Source organism: Drosophila novamexicana, unplaced genomic scaffold (assembly GCF_003285875.2).
Source record: "Drosophila novamexicana strain 15010-1031.04,08,12 unplaced genomic scaffold, DnovRS2.1 tig00001636-arrow-arrow-pilon, whole genome shotgun sequence".
Taxonomy (NCBI): domain Eukaryota; kingdom Metazoa; phylum Arthropoda; class Insecta; order Diptera; family Drosophilidae; genus Drosophila; species Drosophila novamexicana.
The window spans coordinates 418,774-437,734 of NW_020824872.1; the positions used below are offsets into that span (position 1 = coordinate 418,774).

Sequence of the window (18,961 nt, forward strand, 5' to 3'; positions counted from 1 at the left end):
TGTATATAATCATTATTGTCATTATTATAGAATAAAATCAGTAGCGAGTTACATTCTATTTGCTGTTGCAATTTAAAATATTAGTATTGGCGCTGGAGCGATATTTTGAATTCCCAGAAGCCATCAAAAGTGGTTAAAAAAGGTATAATGTATTTGTGAAAATGTATGTATCAGGCAGAAGCAGGCATCTCCGACTCCATAAAGTATATATATTCTTGATCAGCATCAACAGCTGTGTCTATATCGTTATGTCCGTCGGTGTGGCCATCCGTACGTCCGTATGTATGAAGGCAAGGATCTCAGAACCTATGTATATGAGCTTTAAATTTGGAGCCTAGGTCCTCCTAATGCCCGCGCAGTACTCGCAGTTTCCGATAATCGATAATTTCCCCCGTTTTCAAGTAATCGTTCAAAATCGATATCGTAATGGTGTTTTTAGGGCAAATCTCTAGGTTTTAAGAGCTAGAATCACGTACCTTGACATATAGCTTCTAGAATAATTAATATAAATAAGAACATGCCGCGTGGGTTATACCATACCGACGAGGAATCAGGGAAAATACGTGCATTTAACAGTGAGGGGATCTTGATGCACAAATCGTTAGAAAAATAATTCGTTCTGATGCTGTAGTCAGAAATTATTTGAAGAACCCTGAAGAATACAGCACAAAAAATATGAAAATCCCAAAAACAAATGTTTCTGACCGAGACAAGCGATGTATAATAAATTATGCTAGCAACTCAATGAAAACGCCCAATCAAATTGCCCATGACTGTTACCTTAATGTGTACAGCTGTACCATTGCACATGCTTTAAAGCAGTGCAAAGTGATTGAAATACAAAATCTAAAATCTACTACAAGATTGCTACACCATCACAAGACAGCTCGTCTAGAATTTGCAAATAAAAATATGACCACAAATCTGAAAAATGTGCATATATATCTAAAGCTTTTGTTAGCACCACATAATCTAATCTTTTGGATTGCTGACTATATTTTTTTGTCAAAAAGAAACTTTGAAGGCTGTTCCCTTATGTTTTAGGAGTGCTTTCTGTGCTGATGGTTGCTTGAAGTTAACCTTTGCGGGTACTGTCATGGATTCCTCTGAGTACACAGAGATTCTCCGTTTGAATTTACTACCTTTTCTACTTAGCAAGAGACGCTCCAAGCATGGTTACAATGCTAAAAATAACTGTTTTGTCACGGCCAATGTGTTCGCTAGATATGAACCCAATAAAAAACCTTTTCCAAATTCTTAGTATATGGTGCATCTGATCATAAAGTGGCTCAAATTCAGGTCTGGGAATCAGTTTCCAATTCTCCGCCTGAAAACTTTATTAAAAGCATGCCAAAGCGCGTAGCTGAATTAATAAAAAATAAAGTGATAATAAATAAATAAATAAAATAAAAACTTAATAGTGCGTTTATAAGTCGTTATGCACCAGCCGAAAATTGAATAAGTAATGAAGAGGAAATGGCGAGGAGATTACTGTTGTTGTTTTGCACTTTGTTTATATCACATTCTTTTTATTCCTCGTTAGTTTTTCGCTTGCTCGATTCTTTAGAATAGTACACTGAAAAAAGTGGGCTCGTTTATAGTTGTGCACCAGAGTGTATGCTACAATATTTGCATCACAAAAGGAATGTATTTGAATGGTGGCTTGAAAAAGCACAAGTCGAAGCGTGGTAATCGATGTTAAGAAATAACTCTTGCAATTCCAGGGAATGGAACAGTAGATAGAGCGGTACGTTTGTAAATAGTCCATCATGAAATTTTTTTTTAAAACGAAACAAGGAGACTTCGCTCTAAAGCCAGCACGAGGTCCTTGACAAATTTCGTTACGTCATGAAACTTTAAACAGCTTCGCCTTATCCACCTCAAGTTCGTCATCGGAAGGTTCACTTGAGCATCACTTGCGAATAGGAAATTATCCACGGCTGAGTAATCTCTTCACCTGTCATCTAATCTCCATCACCTGCATAAATATGTCCCCAGACTTTAGAGCCATATTGAAAGCTCTACGAATGAGAATTCAGACTCGTTTTCATGCATAGAATTGCTAAAAAGCTGCGTGCTTGGTACCTTATGTTGCCGTGCCCAATTTGTAGGCTTCAACTGGTTCAGATGGGTCGTCACGCCAAAGAAAGCATTGTAGATGTTCATCATAATTGAAATTCCGAACTGTTGAAATTGCCAATAACAATTTATTTATTTGGAAGCCAGATTACCAAATATAAGTGATTTGAAAAAGATTCCAGAAGGCTTCTATGTACACAAATAAATCAGGCTCATAGAAATTGGCAACTGGTTCCGGAGCATAAGTCATTTAATGCATTTAGGTGGCACTGGACTGAATCTGAGTTTGCCTTTAAGAACTCATTGGACTCGGCCATGCTGATTCTCAAAACAAAAAATAAAATGTTTTACTGAAATAAGTGTTAGTAGCACTATCAAAAGATCACCCTGTTTGTATGAGCACGCGCCAATCCAAAGAATAAAGATTCCATTAGCCATCAGTACTTATGTGGCTATTACCCCTGCGTGACTGTCTAACGAAGAAACGCACTCGAACTGTTTGTATGCGCGAACGTGAGTTTACAAAAGTTCGATTATGAGTTTTTGTGTTGAGTTCGATTTATTTTTTTTTTTTTATATTCTTCTTAAACATCCTTATCATACCGCACACCATTCAAGTAAATTATTGTCGTAAGTACACCTAATTCTGTTTTTACAATGTAGATTGGTTCCAAAAAAAAACCGTGTTTAATCAAAACCGTGTTAAAAAAAGACCGTGTAAAAACAGAATTGGGTGTATATCCATTAAATTTGCACTGATTTTAGTTATTTGAAATGGGTAATATATGGGAAATATAATCACCCATCCACAGAAAATTTTTTTTTTTTTTTGAAAAAAAAAATCCTTTTAACAACTATTTTTAGAAGTCCATTGCGTTATAAGGGGTCCAAATTTACCAAAAATATCTATTTCATCAAACAAACAACAAAATATATCATTTATTTCCCTTTATGTTCAAATAAAAAAAATCTTGGGAACGTCCCAGTTGGTTCCAATAATGTTGAATTAAGAAATCTTATTTGCGGGAGAACGTGTCTGTTTTATTCAAGACTGATTTTAGAACTGAAACTTAAATCAAATCTATGAAACCTAACAATGGCAACGGTGGCAATGTAATTTCACCGGGTAGCCTGATCGCTGAGTTCCAAAGAACTCTTAGCTTCAGCTGCGGAAATGTTGCAGATACGTGGTCAGCAATTTTGGCCATGTTGCAACGAATCAACAACCGCTGAGTTAACTTATATATTAATAAAAATCAAACCATATTTATCACAGTCATGTAAAAAAAGCTGAGTAAGAGCAGAATTATGTCTATTTATACCCTGAACTCATTGTAAATAGGTAATAAGAATATACTACTTTTGTACAATTGTATTTAACAGGCAGAAGGCAGGAACTTAGCCCTAGTCCACCTAAACATATCCGTCTGCCCGCATGTATGCGTCGGTCGAGGAACCTATAAGAGTGAGTTTTAAATCAAATGCATGTCTTTTAGGATTTAAATAGCCCCACTATCAAATTTAAACTCCACGTGTTGTATGGTGTAAACACAAGGCAATTAACTTTATGATTTTTATAATGAATAAACATTTTAAAATAGGTTGGGCCTGCCATGTGTAATAAAATTAACTTGTTTTCGTTAGTATTTGAATTGTATATCCTTTAGCAAAACGCAAATCGGGTGCGGTTGGTGCTTAAATTAGTTGTATATAAATATTGTTATATAAAAATATCATGTAATATTCCGTTGTATAGAATTATTCATTCACGAATCAGATGTGTACTGCAATTACCAACAAGTTTCGATATTTTGTCTCTGAAGATGTGTTCTTAATACGCTACCAGGAGCTGAAAGATTGAGAGAAAATTACTTAACATAGTTTTGAAGTCGGATTAAAAAGTGAACTCATTAAATAAACATCGCATTATTATTTGTCAAGTCAAACTACTGCCATCAATCAACTTACATATAATAAACAATTTCTTAAATATTTGCAAAGAGTCTGGCTATAACTGGCCAACTATAAAAATGCCATTTACAAAGAAATTAGTTTGTGAATACTGTGCAATTTAAAATATAAAAAACAAGTACGAAAAGAATTTGTGCGTAAAACATAAAACAATACGTGAGTAATGTTGCGCATGATAGGAACAAAAACATAAAAATAAAAAAAATCGACGAGTCTCGCATCTACGAGCCAAAAACACAGGCTTAAAAATGCGAATTCCATTATCACCAAGCCGACGGCTTTGGGCAGCGGCGACAAAGTACAAAGCGTCCAATTTTTTGGTAAGAAAGAATTCAAAACGATCCACTAAGGCGTTAATATTAAGGCAGGAAAACATGTAAGTGAAAATCTTAACTATTATTATTTTAAAAATCCCGTCAGAAAATAAAAAAAAAGAAAGAATAATAAAATAATTTTGTGTCATTGCCAATAATTAAATTTAATAATATTGTGCGTGTTATGATTTAATATTCAAAATAAAGCCATAATATAAATATTTGTTTTTAATATTTTTATAATATATTTGCATAATCCATATGATGGGGAACCGAAAGAGGAGCATATTGGTTTCAGAGGCGTCCTTCCTTGTGAATTTTGGGTAGTCCATATCTCCTGGGAGGAAATAAGACCGATCTTAAATAATTGTCTCACGAGGTTATTGTTATTTGCCTGTAATATTGATGTCGGATCCTGTCGTAGTATTCTATACCCCCATAAGTCCTCTAAAATATTTTTCATTTTATTTTTGTAATCGGCGACATTCATTGGTACTGTTTTGTTACCCTTGTCAGAAGATAATACTTTGGCATTGTTATTTTCTCGTAAGAATTTACGTGTCTGTTCCACTGTGTCCAGTATTGCTCGATCCCTAGTGCTTTGGTTATTCCTAGTTTTGTATTCTTTAACTAATAAAGATAATATAGTGCGTGCCGTCTCTTGTATTTATTTTTTTTTGTCGTCTGTACCAACTCTTCCCCGTCCGCAACATATTTTAAGAGATGGCATTCTTTCTTATTAATCGGGAGTGTGAATTTCGGCCCATTCACAAGTAACTTTTCTAAGTTTGGCGGGAATGCTGCTTTCGTTTTGTCTATAAACCATTCTCTTTGAGTGTTGTTGTCTGCTAAATCAAGGTTTCGTTAATTTCGTAGTTTGTTGTTTCGTTTTAATGCCTTTTCTTCTGTGTTGTTCTTTTGTTTTGTATGTTCCTCTCGCTCTTCAAAAACACTTTGGAGAATCTATGGTCATAAGTTGTTCTATGTTTGTTTTTATCATTTTAGTAAGTTAGTAAGCAGAGTGGACAACTCACTCAAAAATAAGTGTTATAGCCTTTGGCCGAAAAATGAACTTTAACTTTTACCACCCAAAAAGTATGATAATAAATACAGGAGTAAACTATATTAGAAGAATAAAAAACATATCGGACAGAATATTCTACAAAAAATTGAACATGAAATTAAAAAAACTTTACCATAAATGACTTCCCACATAATCTAATTAGAAAATTATTCAAAAGACAAATCAGAACACAAAAGCCAACAGAGTCTACTAAAATATACAAATCTCTTACATAACACAATTATCGGAACGCCTCACGAAATCTGTATGGTACAACAAAAAAGAATTAGAATAATCCAACAAGCCTACAAATACGTAATTCAAATTCTTTAACACAAAGGCGAAATACCAAGGAGAGACAAAAGTAACGTCATTTACAAAATACCGTGTTGCGGAGATAACAATTTTTGCCATAACGTGTACATCTAAACTAAAAACGAGAAAGAAGGGCTATCTTCGGCACGCCGATTTAATGCCCTTACAGACCCAACTTTTTCATAACGCACATGGAAAATAGGTAATGATGAGTTTGGTTAAGATATCTTGAAAAACAAAAAAGTTTTCCCATACAACGATTTAATTTTCGACAGATTATTCCTATGGCAGCTATATGATATAGTAGTCCGATGTTGATAGCATTATGGAAATATATAAGGAGCGTAGTAAGACTAATAAATGCCGAGTTTGGTTAAGATATCTTGATAAAAAAAAAAGTTTTGCATATAAGAACCTACTTTGGACCGGTCGTTCCTATGTTAGCTATATAGCTATCGTTCCGAGCCAGCTGGTTCCGACATATGTTCTGCGTGCAATATGAAGAAGCACTTTATGAAGATAGCTTTAAAGCTGAGAGACTAGTTCGCATAGAAATAGACAGACGGACATGGCTATATCGACTCGGCTGTTGATACTCATTAAGAATATATATGCTTTATGGGGTCGGAAAAAGTTATAATACCCTCTGCTATGGAATAACTCAAAACAAGTTGGTCTTAAAATTAAGACATCAGTATAATATACAAAAAACAGCTCTAATGACCCACTGTATGAAAAGCAAACACACACCAAATTTCATGCGATAACAATTCTACAACAAGAACAACACCACAACAAGACATACATTAGAAATGTTACACATTATAAACGCAGCGACTAAACTACAAAACGGACACCGAAACTGCACTCTATATAAGACATCTATTGAACTCCCAAATAGTTTCAACCTCCACGTCAAAGAGCGCAGACATGTAAAGCAATGTAAGTTTTGAATTGTTTAAGTAAAAGCACAACAACAGGAGACTTGTCAAAAACTGCAGCGAAAACGTCGTGTCACTGGAAAGCCCTAGGACGCGAAAGAAGATAGCCACTGAAGATAAAAATGACATCGAAGCTGTGTCTTTGGAAGACGAACAATTGACAACGAACGTCGAAGCAATTGACGCCACCCTTTAGCCAATTATGAATCCAAATGCTGAAGCAGAAGCTGCAGATATCGCTACTAACAATATGAAGGCCAGGAATGAGGAGCCTCATCAAATAGCCCCACAAATGCCTACCAATAACTCTAACGCTGGCCCAAATGTTCAAGACGGTGCCAGTAATATTAATATCAGGCCTGAGCCGCTCTATGTGCCTGGACTAAATGGCAATATTGTCCCATTTCTAAAGGACATTGATGACTTGTTTGGAGAGGGTAACTACCAATCCAAACCGACTTCGGATCGCGGACTTCGTATGCAGTGCATTGATATTAGCTCATACCGCGCTCTGGTAAGATTCTTTGAAGAATGTGGTGTGAATCTCATACTTACCAGCTGAGCAGTGAGTGTAGCTTCAGGGTTGTAATTAGACACCTTCATCGGGCTACTCCTAATGATTGGATCAAGCAGAAGCTTAGCGACAAGGGACATAACGTCCGATTTTTTTAATGTTATCAAAAAGTTCACTGGCGAGCCTCTTGATCTCTTTCAAGTTGAGCTTGAGCCTTAAAAGAACACCGATGTGATTTCCGGCTTAACAGTCTTGGGAGGCCAGCGAGTTAAGGTCGAAAAGCCAATAAGAAGTACGGATGTTGTGCAGTGTCACCGTTGCCAGCAGATTGGGCCCACAAAGAACTATTGTCGCCCCATATTTAGATGCGTAAAGTGCGGACAAGAGCATCCATCAACGTCCTGTGATAAGGCGCCTAGTGCAGTAGCGAAATGTGCTAATTGTAAGGGCCCACATGCAGCCAGTTACAGGGGCTGCATTTTCTTCAAGAATACCGCTAAAAAGAGGGAGCCTGCCGGTCTACAGAGAGCCAATAGATTGCTATCTCAGCTTGAAGAACCCACCATTCCAGTTAGCTCCGGCAGGCAGCAGGGGCGTCCAAAGCAGCAACCGCTATGGCCTCCAGTTGTCCAGCGCCAGCAGGCACAGCAGCAACAACCACAGCGGCCCTCTGAGCAGCAGTGCAACCCATTTCGTCAGCAGATGCAACACCAACAGCCAATGCCTCACGCTACAAGCAGCTATGCAGCCGCCCTCAAAACTGGCCTGCTACCGTTAGCACTCTGATGTCTACCATGGAGCGCGTCAATTGTAACCAAAATGTCTAGTTACGACGCCAACTTCACCACTTCCTCCTCAGAGAGAAATGGGCATAATATATATGCAGAATTAACACCAACGGCTTTAAAATTTTAGCCTGGAACGCAGCTGGACTACATAATAAACTGGAAGAGATGGAGTTATTTATGCTGCAAAACGAAATTGACGTAATGTTAATAGCTGAAAGCTACTATTGATATTAGGGGATACTTTACTTATCTGGCAAACCACCCATTAAACAGTCGGAAGTGGAGATGCAGCCATCCTAATAAAGCGCACAATCCAGCATATTGCGTTCATGCCAACAACCTTGGAGTAAATTCAGTGTGCACCAATTGCAATTACATTGCTAAATGGCTCAGTCATTAATGTTGCGGCAATTTACTGCCCCCCGCGGGAACAGTGGTTGGTTCAAGACTTTTACCATGTATTTAGGCAGCTTGGTGCCAAATTTATTGCTTTTGGTGGCTGGAATGCCAGGAGTTATTGGTGGGGCAACAGCAGCTCAAACTGTAGGGGCGATCTACTCCTTGAAAGTGTGCAGCAGCAGAATCTTAACATTCTGGCAACTGGCTCGTCAACGCGCTTCCCAAATAATGCGCGCCAGTCCCCGACAGCCATTGAATTTGTAGTATACAAAGGTGTGCAGTATAGTCTGCTAAAAATTAGCACCTCCAACGACCTAGGATCATCATTTTCCGCTGCAGATTGAACTACTGAGTAAGCCAGCAGAAGGTGAATCCAAGTGCCATCTTATTCCTGCAAATGCGAGCATACCCAAGATTCAGTAGTGGCTTCACTGTGGCCATGATATTGAAGAGGCGGTAGATATACTGGAAAATATTATCCATTCTGCAGCGAAATTTGCAACAAATTTAACTCATCAGCCTAACCGAGGACAACCAAGGTATAACTACAGAATTAACAGGCGCATTCAACAAATGAACGGCTGATTAAACGCCACATACAGGTGTACCACAACGGCTGCTAGGCAAGCACACAACAGGTTAGCCAACAGCATCAGCAGGGAAATCAAGCAGGCCAAGTCAAGAAGACTTGACGAGCTTCTGGAATCTATCGATGCAATCATGTAGTATGCAAAAGTTATGGCGATTAACGTGGAACATTAAAAGGCAGCCCGCACCAAACTTACCAGTGAGGAAACACACCGAAAGAACTGGGGCTTCCTTGTGGTGCAAGCCCACTGAGGAAAAAGCCGAAGCCTAGACAGTCGCGTCTGGCCCAATGACCACTCACCGTTAGAGACAACCTTGTCTTTGACATTCAAAGTGTGGTGCAGCCCAACAACTACTGGCAGGGCAGTCGGAACAGCCCGTTTCCTATGCAGCTGCGTGCAACTTTCGCTGCCACTACAAGACCAGGAGTTCTCATTCCTGAGACAACTACGGTCGCTGCATCAAACATTAATGCGCAGCAGGTTGCCACGCAAAATCAGCTCATGGCCACCAGTGCGGTTCACGGAGCAGTGTACAACACCATGTATACACTTGCTACACTGTTTATGATGGCAGCTAATAACCGTATCTGTACCACAGCGAGGGCCTAGGATAAGGACTATTGGCAGGACCCGGCAACTCATCCAATTGCAATTGGCTGAAAGGTAGCTAAAACAAAGATCCCGTTATATTACCGAACCATTCAGATGACTTCGTACAATTCGTTGTCAGAGGGTCGCCAACAAGAAATTCAGGCTGCGACATCCCACACAATGGAAAAAGGCCTTAGTGCTCCGTCTCTTACGCAACCATTCTAATGGCATCTGGCGGCAGGATCGACGATGGTCAAGCTGGCGACTCCAGCTCATTCAGGTACAACGGCTATCTGACTGGGTAGCTTCCAGACATTTGGGAATTTTCCCAGTTTTTTAATTTATTTTGATTAGAGTGGGGATTTCTAGTTCAATTTTCTGAATAAGTTCACTCGTTCATTTTCTGGCCATGAGCTAAATCGGTCATTTAGTTCACTCGTTCAACTATTCAGTCGGTCATGAACGATGAATTCTGCTCAACTATTCAGTCGGTCATGAACTAATCGCTTAGTTCAGTTAAGCAGTCAAATTAAAAGTGAAATTAAAATCCCGATATCTTTTATGTTTATTAAGAACTAAACATCTTAGAAGAATGTATCGTTCAGGATCGGCTGAACTGCTGCGTTGCATATAATGTTCATGACCGAGTGAACGAGTATCAAGAATGTATCGTTCATGACCGACTAAACGAGTATAAAGAATGTATCGTTCATGACCGACTGAACGAGTGCAGAATACATCTTTCATGACCGACTGAATAGCTGAACGAGTGAACTAAATGACCGATTTAGTTCACGAATCACTGAATAAGTTCTTTAGTTCATTTTAATGGAACGGTCAATCGAACTTGGTCTGAACTAAACGACACAACTCTAATTCATATGATTTGTGTAGTAGAAAAGCATCGCTGTTTTGTATCTCGCTCCCACTTCAGGAAATTGCTTTGACTTACTCTCATCCATGCACCCATGATCAGCTTACTCACACACATTTGTGTGAGTGTGTGTGGGTCGAATTTCAGAAATCCCAAAAACTTCAAATCCAGTCAAATTTGCATTGGACAGCCAGGCAACCAACACGCACACAAACGCATAACTGTTTCTATTCATATATAAAATATGCAAGTATGCGTACATAGCAAGTCCAAAAAATTGTAAATGCACACATGCAACGCTTTGGCCAACATTACAACGATATTGATCTAAAATGCAAAGAATTTCGCATCGACGTGGCAAACCCTTTCATTATTTCATATTACTCGTCCCTTCAAAAGGGAAGAAATGCCTCCGACATTTGAAAAAATTAAATTTGTGGGCATTTTTGCTTGTCGGATTCATATACACACAAACATATTAACGGTATCTAAACATAATTAAAGAGCACTGAGAGTGAGCCAAAGCAGTTTCCTGTATTGGGAGCAAGATAAAAAACAGACATGCCTTTCTATCGCACAACTCATAGGGATGAGAGTAAGCCAAAGCAGTTTCCTGTAATGAGAGGGAGATAAAAAGACAGCGGATCCGTCCAGACAGAATAGCGTATTAGAGCTAGGGGAAAAGGTGTAGAAGATGCATTGAATAATAAATATAAGCTATTTTGAGACAACTGTTCTTATAAAAGGGAAGGTGGTTCAAAAGGTTACCTTACGTGAAGAAAACCGGCTCGTACAAGATTTTTATATATGTTTTTATATTCTCATAAAATAAGACTTTTGCTAGTTCATTTTATTGTGCAATGTAAATTCTTACATTTTCATTGGTATAGGTATATTCATTAATATTTATTGTGGTTTTTTTTTTTTTTTTGTATTCGATCGTGCAGAATACAAAATTGATAACACCCACTCAGATTACACACCCTTGAAGCTGAACTGATTAAGGAAAACAATACACAAATAGAGACAGCTATAGAATCTAATGGTAGCGAACACGTTGTAGTAAATTCGAAAATAATTGACGACTTTCATTTAAAAGTAATACTAATAATACAGGTAGTACTTTAATTAAATTAATGAATGTACTGCTTAGCATATAATATCATAATTCACCTAATTAAAAAATTATCTAAAGCTAAGTATGGTTGTAAGAAGATAATTGTTTTCTCAGTCGCACAATCCGGCGTAAATTTACAAATACCAGAAAACATATGCACCCAAGAACTACATGCTGGATCCGTAGTTCAATGCTACTCATATCCGAACCACCTGGGTCAAATATCATAGTAGACGAGGGTGTCACCGTTATCAACGACAGACCTGTTAGGGTGAGCATCAAGAACGGATTTGACAACATAGGCCCACATAAACGGCGCCAAGTACGAAGTTGAGGAATTAAAACGAGACCAGTGATGGCGATTGTATCTGGCAATAAACGCTGTGGTGACCGGTATCATATTTCTAGTACGCAACAAAGAAGGGAAAGAGAACCGTGCAAAAATATACACGGTGCACAAGGATCTAGGCATGACCGAGGACTGTTTGCACGAGTAGAGTTACAATTGCGATTTTAGTTCACTTATGTTTCATCGAGACTAAGCTTATGTTATGGCTGTCATGTGGCATGATTTTATTCAGGTACAAAGCAATAACTTTAAACACCGAGAGCTGTATTTGGTTTTGGTAGAAGGTTTATGGTAACCCCTAGTCGGGCACTCCCGACTAGAGCACTCATGTTTTGAATTGCGTGTAATTTCTGTAGTATATTTTTATCTAAATTTGTTGTTGGGTGGAATGAAAAATGGCTTTTCAACCCGTGCCGTATTGTACATCTTTCTATTTTTAAGCTGCAATGTCTCGTATTTACGATACGAATTATTTAGTTACTTTTTGAATCTATAGACTTTCCAAATATTGTTCCTGGCTTGATCTCCTGGTTGGTTTTTGGGAATGCAATTCAAAAAGATGATAATATCGTGTAAGGAAATCCATGCTCAATATTCCAACTTCATTTTAACTATTCATAAGTGGTGTAACCAAATAGCACAAACTTTCATATATATACATTTTTATCCAATGTCTATGAAAAATATAATTTCGTATTTAGTTGGCAACCATGGGTACAATTATTAATAATTGTTTTCTTGAAACATTATATACCTTTTCTATAAATATTAGTATTAATGCCGCGACCCGCCAAATAGTTGTTGTATGTGTGTCTCATTTCATACATATTGGTGCAAAACTGCATATGCATGTGTCTGCCAAGCCAAGGGAAGTCTATGAATTTAAGAAGATTGCAACTTTCTGTTGCGCATGTTACGTCACAGCCCGTGTCTTTTTGTGTGCGATCATTTCGTATTTAAAATGATTACATATGTCATCATGCTGCGGCGATGTGCACTTAGCGCGATACGGCTTGACGCTGATCGTTTGGCTATCGTAGCAATCGTACTCTAGTTGCGCATAACACAATGGACGTAAGCACTTCTGGGGCTCTGTTGATGCAGAAATATGACAATACACTAGTGTATGCTTAGTGATTGTAGCAATTAATAAAATATTGAAGCCGTAAGTAGCAATTAGTTTAGTCAACTGATAGATTATACTTTTAAGGTTCTGTTACTTTACTAAACAGTTCCTAGCTTTTAGGCATTTCCTACGTTTATTTATGTAATATTTTATCAAAAGTAATCTCTTAATTTTTGCTAGCTTCTTAAATTTTGTTTAATGACTTGATAAACGTTGGGCATAGAAGCATTTTTTGTTTATTTTCATTATTATTTCGTGCGTAGGATTTATTTTGTCTGCCATGTTGTCTTGTGGAAACTTTTAAGACTTCGCATGTAATTTTTCATAACTCGTTGCGATGGTAATTCTTGAAAACGGATCTGCTATATTATCTCTATCATTAAGGTATTCTACTGGAAATTTGTATTCTTCTGAGCGAAAATGTTTAATTAATCAGTAGATTGCCGCATTCTACTGGTAGATACGTAGCATTGTGTTATTGTGTAAGAACTTCTTCACACGCTTGGGTACTTAAGTCGGTTGCAATGCAAAATTCCTAGTGCAGACATAAGTATTATAGCAATGTTGGCCAAATTATATTTTTATACCCTGAGCCACCTATTAAAAATGGATAAAAAGGGTATAATGTACTCTCATAAATTAGAAGAGATAGACACCAAATTTCACATGTAGCTTTTAGACTAGTATATAGATATTAAGTATCTTAATTTTATATCTATTGCCACCGACCCTACCGAGCCTACTATCATAAGTAAGGTACATAAATAAACCAAGTGGAACTTCAAGCCACAATTTTAATGATATTGCATTTCTGAGAATATACAAATATTTTATTCCATAGATTTACTGTTAAAAATTTCTTCAAGATCGGTTAAGAAATACAAAAGTTATTACAGAAAACGTATTTTGGCTGGCCACGTGCTTGGGGCAGCTAGCCCCCATTTCAAGAATTTCTCTATACAAGTACACACACACATAGCTGTAAATCAAATAAACAAACCAATTGGAACTTCCCAACAATTTATGCCACAATTTTAATGATGTTGCCTTTTTGAACATATGCGAATATTTTATTCTGTAAGATCTATTGTTCAAAATCGGTTAAAAAACAAAGATATTAAAGGAAACGTGTTTTGGCTGCCCACGTGCTTGGGGCAACTAGCGCACATTGCAAGAATTTCCTTACACATGTACACACACATTTATGCGCGTCTTTATTCTATATATTATATTATTATTCTACCAACAGTTTTATTATCGCGATTGTCTTGTATTCTAAGCTTTGTTTATATGTTGCTATTCTAATTCGTTATGCTTCGCAGCCAAAATAAATTGTTGGCATGGTTTACGAGTAAAGACGGTGGCAAATAGTGCGTTTGGTTCGAGTCCTTTTATCATATTGTTCTACATTGACCGAAGAAATATTTTAGTTTTGTTTTTTTTAATATATATTACTGCTAAATAGAGAGTTCTCAGTTGAAAGTGATTGACGTGTTTTACTTGTGCTCCAATTTGTATATATTTTTGCGCTTTAATCCTGCTTTTTATTTCAAAATTTTTCATTTTTCGGTGCTTTATTTAAAAAGCTTTTATAAAATGCGCAAAGTGTTATCTGTTGTGGAGCTTAAGTCTGTTTATTATTGCATTTATAAAACGCGGCGTCAGTTCCGTTTTGTTGTTATTGCCTGTTTTGATTCTTTTGCTTTGGTGCTCCCCTGTGCATACACTTGTTTGTGCGTGTGTTCGCTGCATACTTTCTGCTTGTGCATCGCGCTCTCGCAAATTTTTTCTATTGCTTTTCGCTCCAAACAATTTGTTTGTGTACGAATAATTGTTTTTTGAGTGTTTACTTGCTCTATCTTGTGCACCGTTTTCGTTTTGCTCTGCGCTCTCGCAAATTGCATACGCATTTAATAAATATGTCGTGCTGTAAGAAACCGTGCACGTTCAAGCAGGCTGATGATTCTGCACTGCCGCAATTTGTTAATTGCTGGCTGTGTGAGAATATGATGTATGCTAAATGTGCGAGTCTTACTGGGCGTGATTGCGTCAAGATCGCTGCAATTGCCAAGAAGGGCTGCGGTGGCTTGCGTTGGTCGTGCCCAGAATGCATCATCAAGCAAATTGATTTCTCCAGAATGTATAATTCAGTGAGAAATAAGTTCTTAAAATTGATAACTTTGGCTAAGCAGCTCTCGAGTAATTTTGACTCGAGTTTCGAGTTGCTTGGCAAATATAAATTCGAGTCCCCAACCAATCGCCGGTTGGAGCCTCAACTTTTGCAATTGCCCTCTACTTCTTCCCCTCGTGAAATAATATCATTAAAAATAAATGTTTCACATGATATGTCCCAATCATTTGTGATCCCAAATTTTGGCCTCCACACATGATTGTTCACGAGTTCAAGCCAAAAAAGCGTAACCAGCCTGTCTCCCTTCCAGTCCCTTCAATACAGGGTACTATTTCTGCCCCAAAAAACTAGCTTCATCTTCTGACCAAATCTTTATTCATTATCATAGAGGTCTCCTTTCAAAGCTTAAAAATCTTTTTATGGCCAGCACTTTCTTCGATTCGGATATAATAGCATTTTCAGAAAAATGGTTAAACTCAACCATATCTGATTTTGAGATTTTATCGAATAACTTTATTTTTTATAGAAATGATCGGCCGACTCGAGGTGGTGGGGTGTTAAAGCCACTCTCCATTCAGAACTTTTCTGTTTTAGTACGCCTACTGACGCTGAGATTGTCTCAGTTATGTGTCTTTTCCTACACGGAATATCTATGTAACATGCTCTTATGTCCCACCTTCTTCTGATATTCAAGTTTATATGAAACATATTACTTGTATTAAAGAAGTCTCTTCACACGCGCGTGATAATGACCAATTTATGATGTTGGGTGATTTTAATTTGCCGAACATCTCTTGGTCATTATTTACTGCTGAAAATTATCTAGTGCCCTCAGCACAGCACGATTTTATAGACTGCATGCTTGATCTTTCGTTGTTTCAAATCAATTATATTTCTAATCATTTGAATAGAACACTTGACCTTGTATTTGTTAACGACTACCTTATTTCTAATGTGTCTAGATCCCCTCCTTTATCTCTTCCTGAGGATGTCTATCATCCTGTTTTAGAGATTGCAATGCTCAATTGTAATCCTTTCATTTCGTGCTCATCAGCCAATAAGCCCCGCCATTGCTTTCGCAAACGAAATTATTCTTTGCTGAATCAGTTTATTTATGCAACCGATTGGTCTTTCTTATATGACTCGGTTGATATGAATACTGCCATTAATTTTTTTTATATCACCCTAAACTCCCTCTTAGATGTGTGTATTCCTAAGTCAATTCCTTCGACTACTTTTTCAAAACCACCCTGGCTTACTCCCAGCCATAGCCATAGCCAAAGCGAACTTCTTTCTTATTAATTCTTAATACTATGAGAATTATCTAACTCGCTGTAAAAGGCAATTTGCCCAAAATCCGAGACAGTTTTATAATTTTGTAAACTTGAAGCGTAAATCTTCATGTTTGCCATCTTCTTTTTCTCTCGGGATGGATAAAGCTAGCAATGACTCTGATTCTGCTAACCTCTTTGCTAATTTTTCCCAATCAACTTACTCTTGAGTCTGTCCTAATACTAATTCATACCCTTTTATTATTTCTTCCGCTAGTTCTAGTTCTCTCTCCTATTATCGATATTCTACTCAAGGAGTGTAGTTCTTCCCTTCTTTATCCATTGCTAAAGCTTTTTAATCTATCCCTTGAAACTTCTGTCTTTCCATCTCCTTGGAAAGAATCTTATATCATTCATCTTCATAAGTAAGGTGGGAAGTCTGATATACAAAATTACAGGGGCATTGCAAAACTGTCCGCTATTCCTAAATTATTTGAAAAAATAATAACTTCGAATTTGCAGCATTTCTGCAAATCAGTTGTTTCCCCTGTTCAACATGTATTCAATTACGACCAATCTGCTTGAGTTTACCTTGACATTGACTTCAGTAAGGAGTTTGACTCTGTGCATCATGACACTTTACTTACTTACTTTTTAAACTTTACACCTTATCTTGTCAGTTATACAATCGTCAATATCCCTGCAACGTATACTAATAGTTAAGTATCTGGGCGTGCTTTTTGATTCTAAACTCTGTTTCAATCTTCACATAGATACCATCGTTAATGAGGCAAAATGTGTACTTGGATTTATAAAACGATGGTCTAAAGATTTTAACAATCCTTTTATAACGAAATTTCTGTACATCACTCTTGTTCGCCGTATCCTTGAGTACTGCTCTTGCATCTGGTCTCCGCAGTATGACAATAGCCAGGATCGTATTGAAGCAATTTCTGCTTTTTGCCTTACTAGGTTAAAATTGGGACCCTAATCTTCGGTTGTCATCCTACTCCAGCAGGCTGCTTCTTCTTAACCTTCCGTCGTTAATCAACCGTAGGACAATTCTCGGTGTTCTCCTTCTACATAAGTTGATTATTGGCGACATAGATTGTCCTTTTCTGCTAGGGCGTCTTCAATTCTCTGTACCGGCTAGACAAGAGAAATTATCGGCCTTTATTCCTATCTACGTGCATAACAGACTACGCTATGCACAATCCTTTGCGCGTGCTATGTAAAAATTATAATAGTTTGCATCACGTTTTCTCTACCGAACTTTCTCTACCCCTAAAAAAATCGTTGCTTTCAGGATATCTTCGGGGAATCACTGACCATTCCCAGCTGTGAGCAGGCTTGCCGGACAGGCTGTAAATTTTCCCCTATTACTGATTTCCCATTGCTTTTCTCTTTGTCCTATCTACTTAACACTCTTTATATCTAGCTTACATTTCTTTACTTTATTAACAATCTTCTTACTTTCTTTTTTCCTATTTATTGTATCTTCTTAATCAATATAGCAAATTAAGATTATTTTTAATTTTTACTTAAGAACACTTTTTTCCTACTTACACCCTTCTGCTCAGATGTAGGCACTAATAGCGTCACTGACAAAATTAGCTGTGAAAAGCGGCACAGCTGGTCGGACTGGCAAATAAAACACCTCCAGCGGTCGGTAATGCTATTTAGAAATTTGTGTTCTTAAACTAGGCTTTTAGCATATAATTTCATTATCTATTGTTTAATCTATTGAATAATGAGGTAGACACTCGTTTTGTCGACCATTAATAAATAATAAATAAAGCAAATGAGCTCGTAGCAAATGAGCTCCCCTAGTCGGGAACTCCTTACTTGTTAGATATTCTAAAACTGACTGACACATGGGGCGAGTATAATCCAAAATGCAACACATCTTCTATCTACATCCGTTGGATTTGGGTGTTTCTCAAACACATCGTAGTTTTTGCCTTTTGATAAAATACCTTTGTCGAAACCCTTGTCATCTAGAAAAGTCACTTCTAAAAAAGCGAGCATTTCTCTGGATATATAAGGTTGTGCTATTGACTTTATATTATATTTTGGAACTGCCAATGACTATCAAGTCATCCATATATAGAAAACCCCTAGATTTCTCGTCCCAACTGACCAAAGTTCACTGCCACTTTTGTTTTCAGTTATACGATTTTCGACTTGTCGCCTACTTTTGTCTGTGGAACCTGGTCAAGGTTTCTTGGGAATTAGTAAGAGTTACATGTTGTATTCTGATACAGACGGTTATACAATTATTTCGCGTAGTAATTTATTTACTTGACTTTACTTCATTATACCCTGAACCCAATAAAAATGGGTATAGGGGTATATTGTATTTGTGCAAAATCCAAATGCATGTAACAGGCAGAAGGAAGCTTCTCTGACCCCATAAAGTATATGTATTCTTGATCAACACCAATAGCCGAGTCGATCTAGCCATGTCCGTCTGTCTGTCTGTCCGTCCGTCCGTCTGTCCGTCTGCCCGTCTGTCCGTATGTATGAAC

General features: G+C 37.5%; 1 protein-coding gene across 1 annotated transcript in view; it reads left to right on the plus strand.

Moving 5' to 3' along the window:
- LOC115768107 (BTB/POZ domain-containing protein 7) overlaps nt 1-18,961 on the plus strand; it is a 38,006-nt gene that overhangs the window by 658 nt on the left and 18,387 nt on the right. The gene's annotated exons all lie outside the window — the stretch shown is intronic.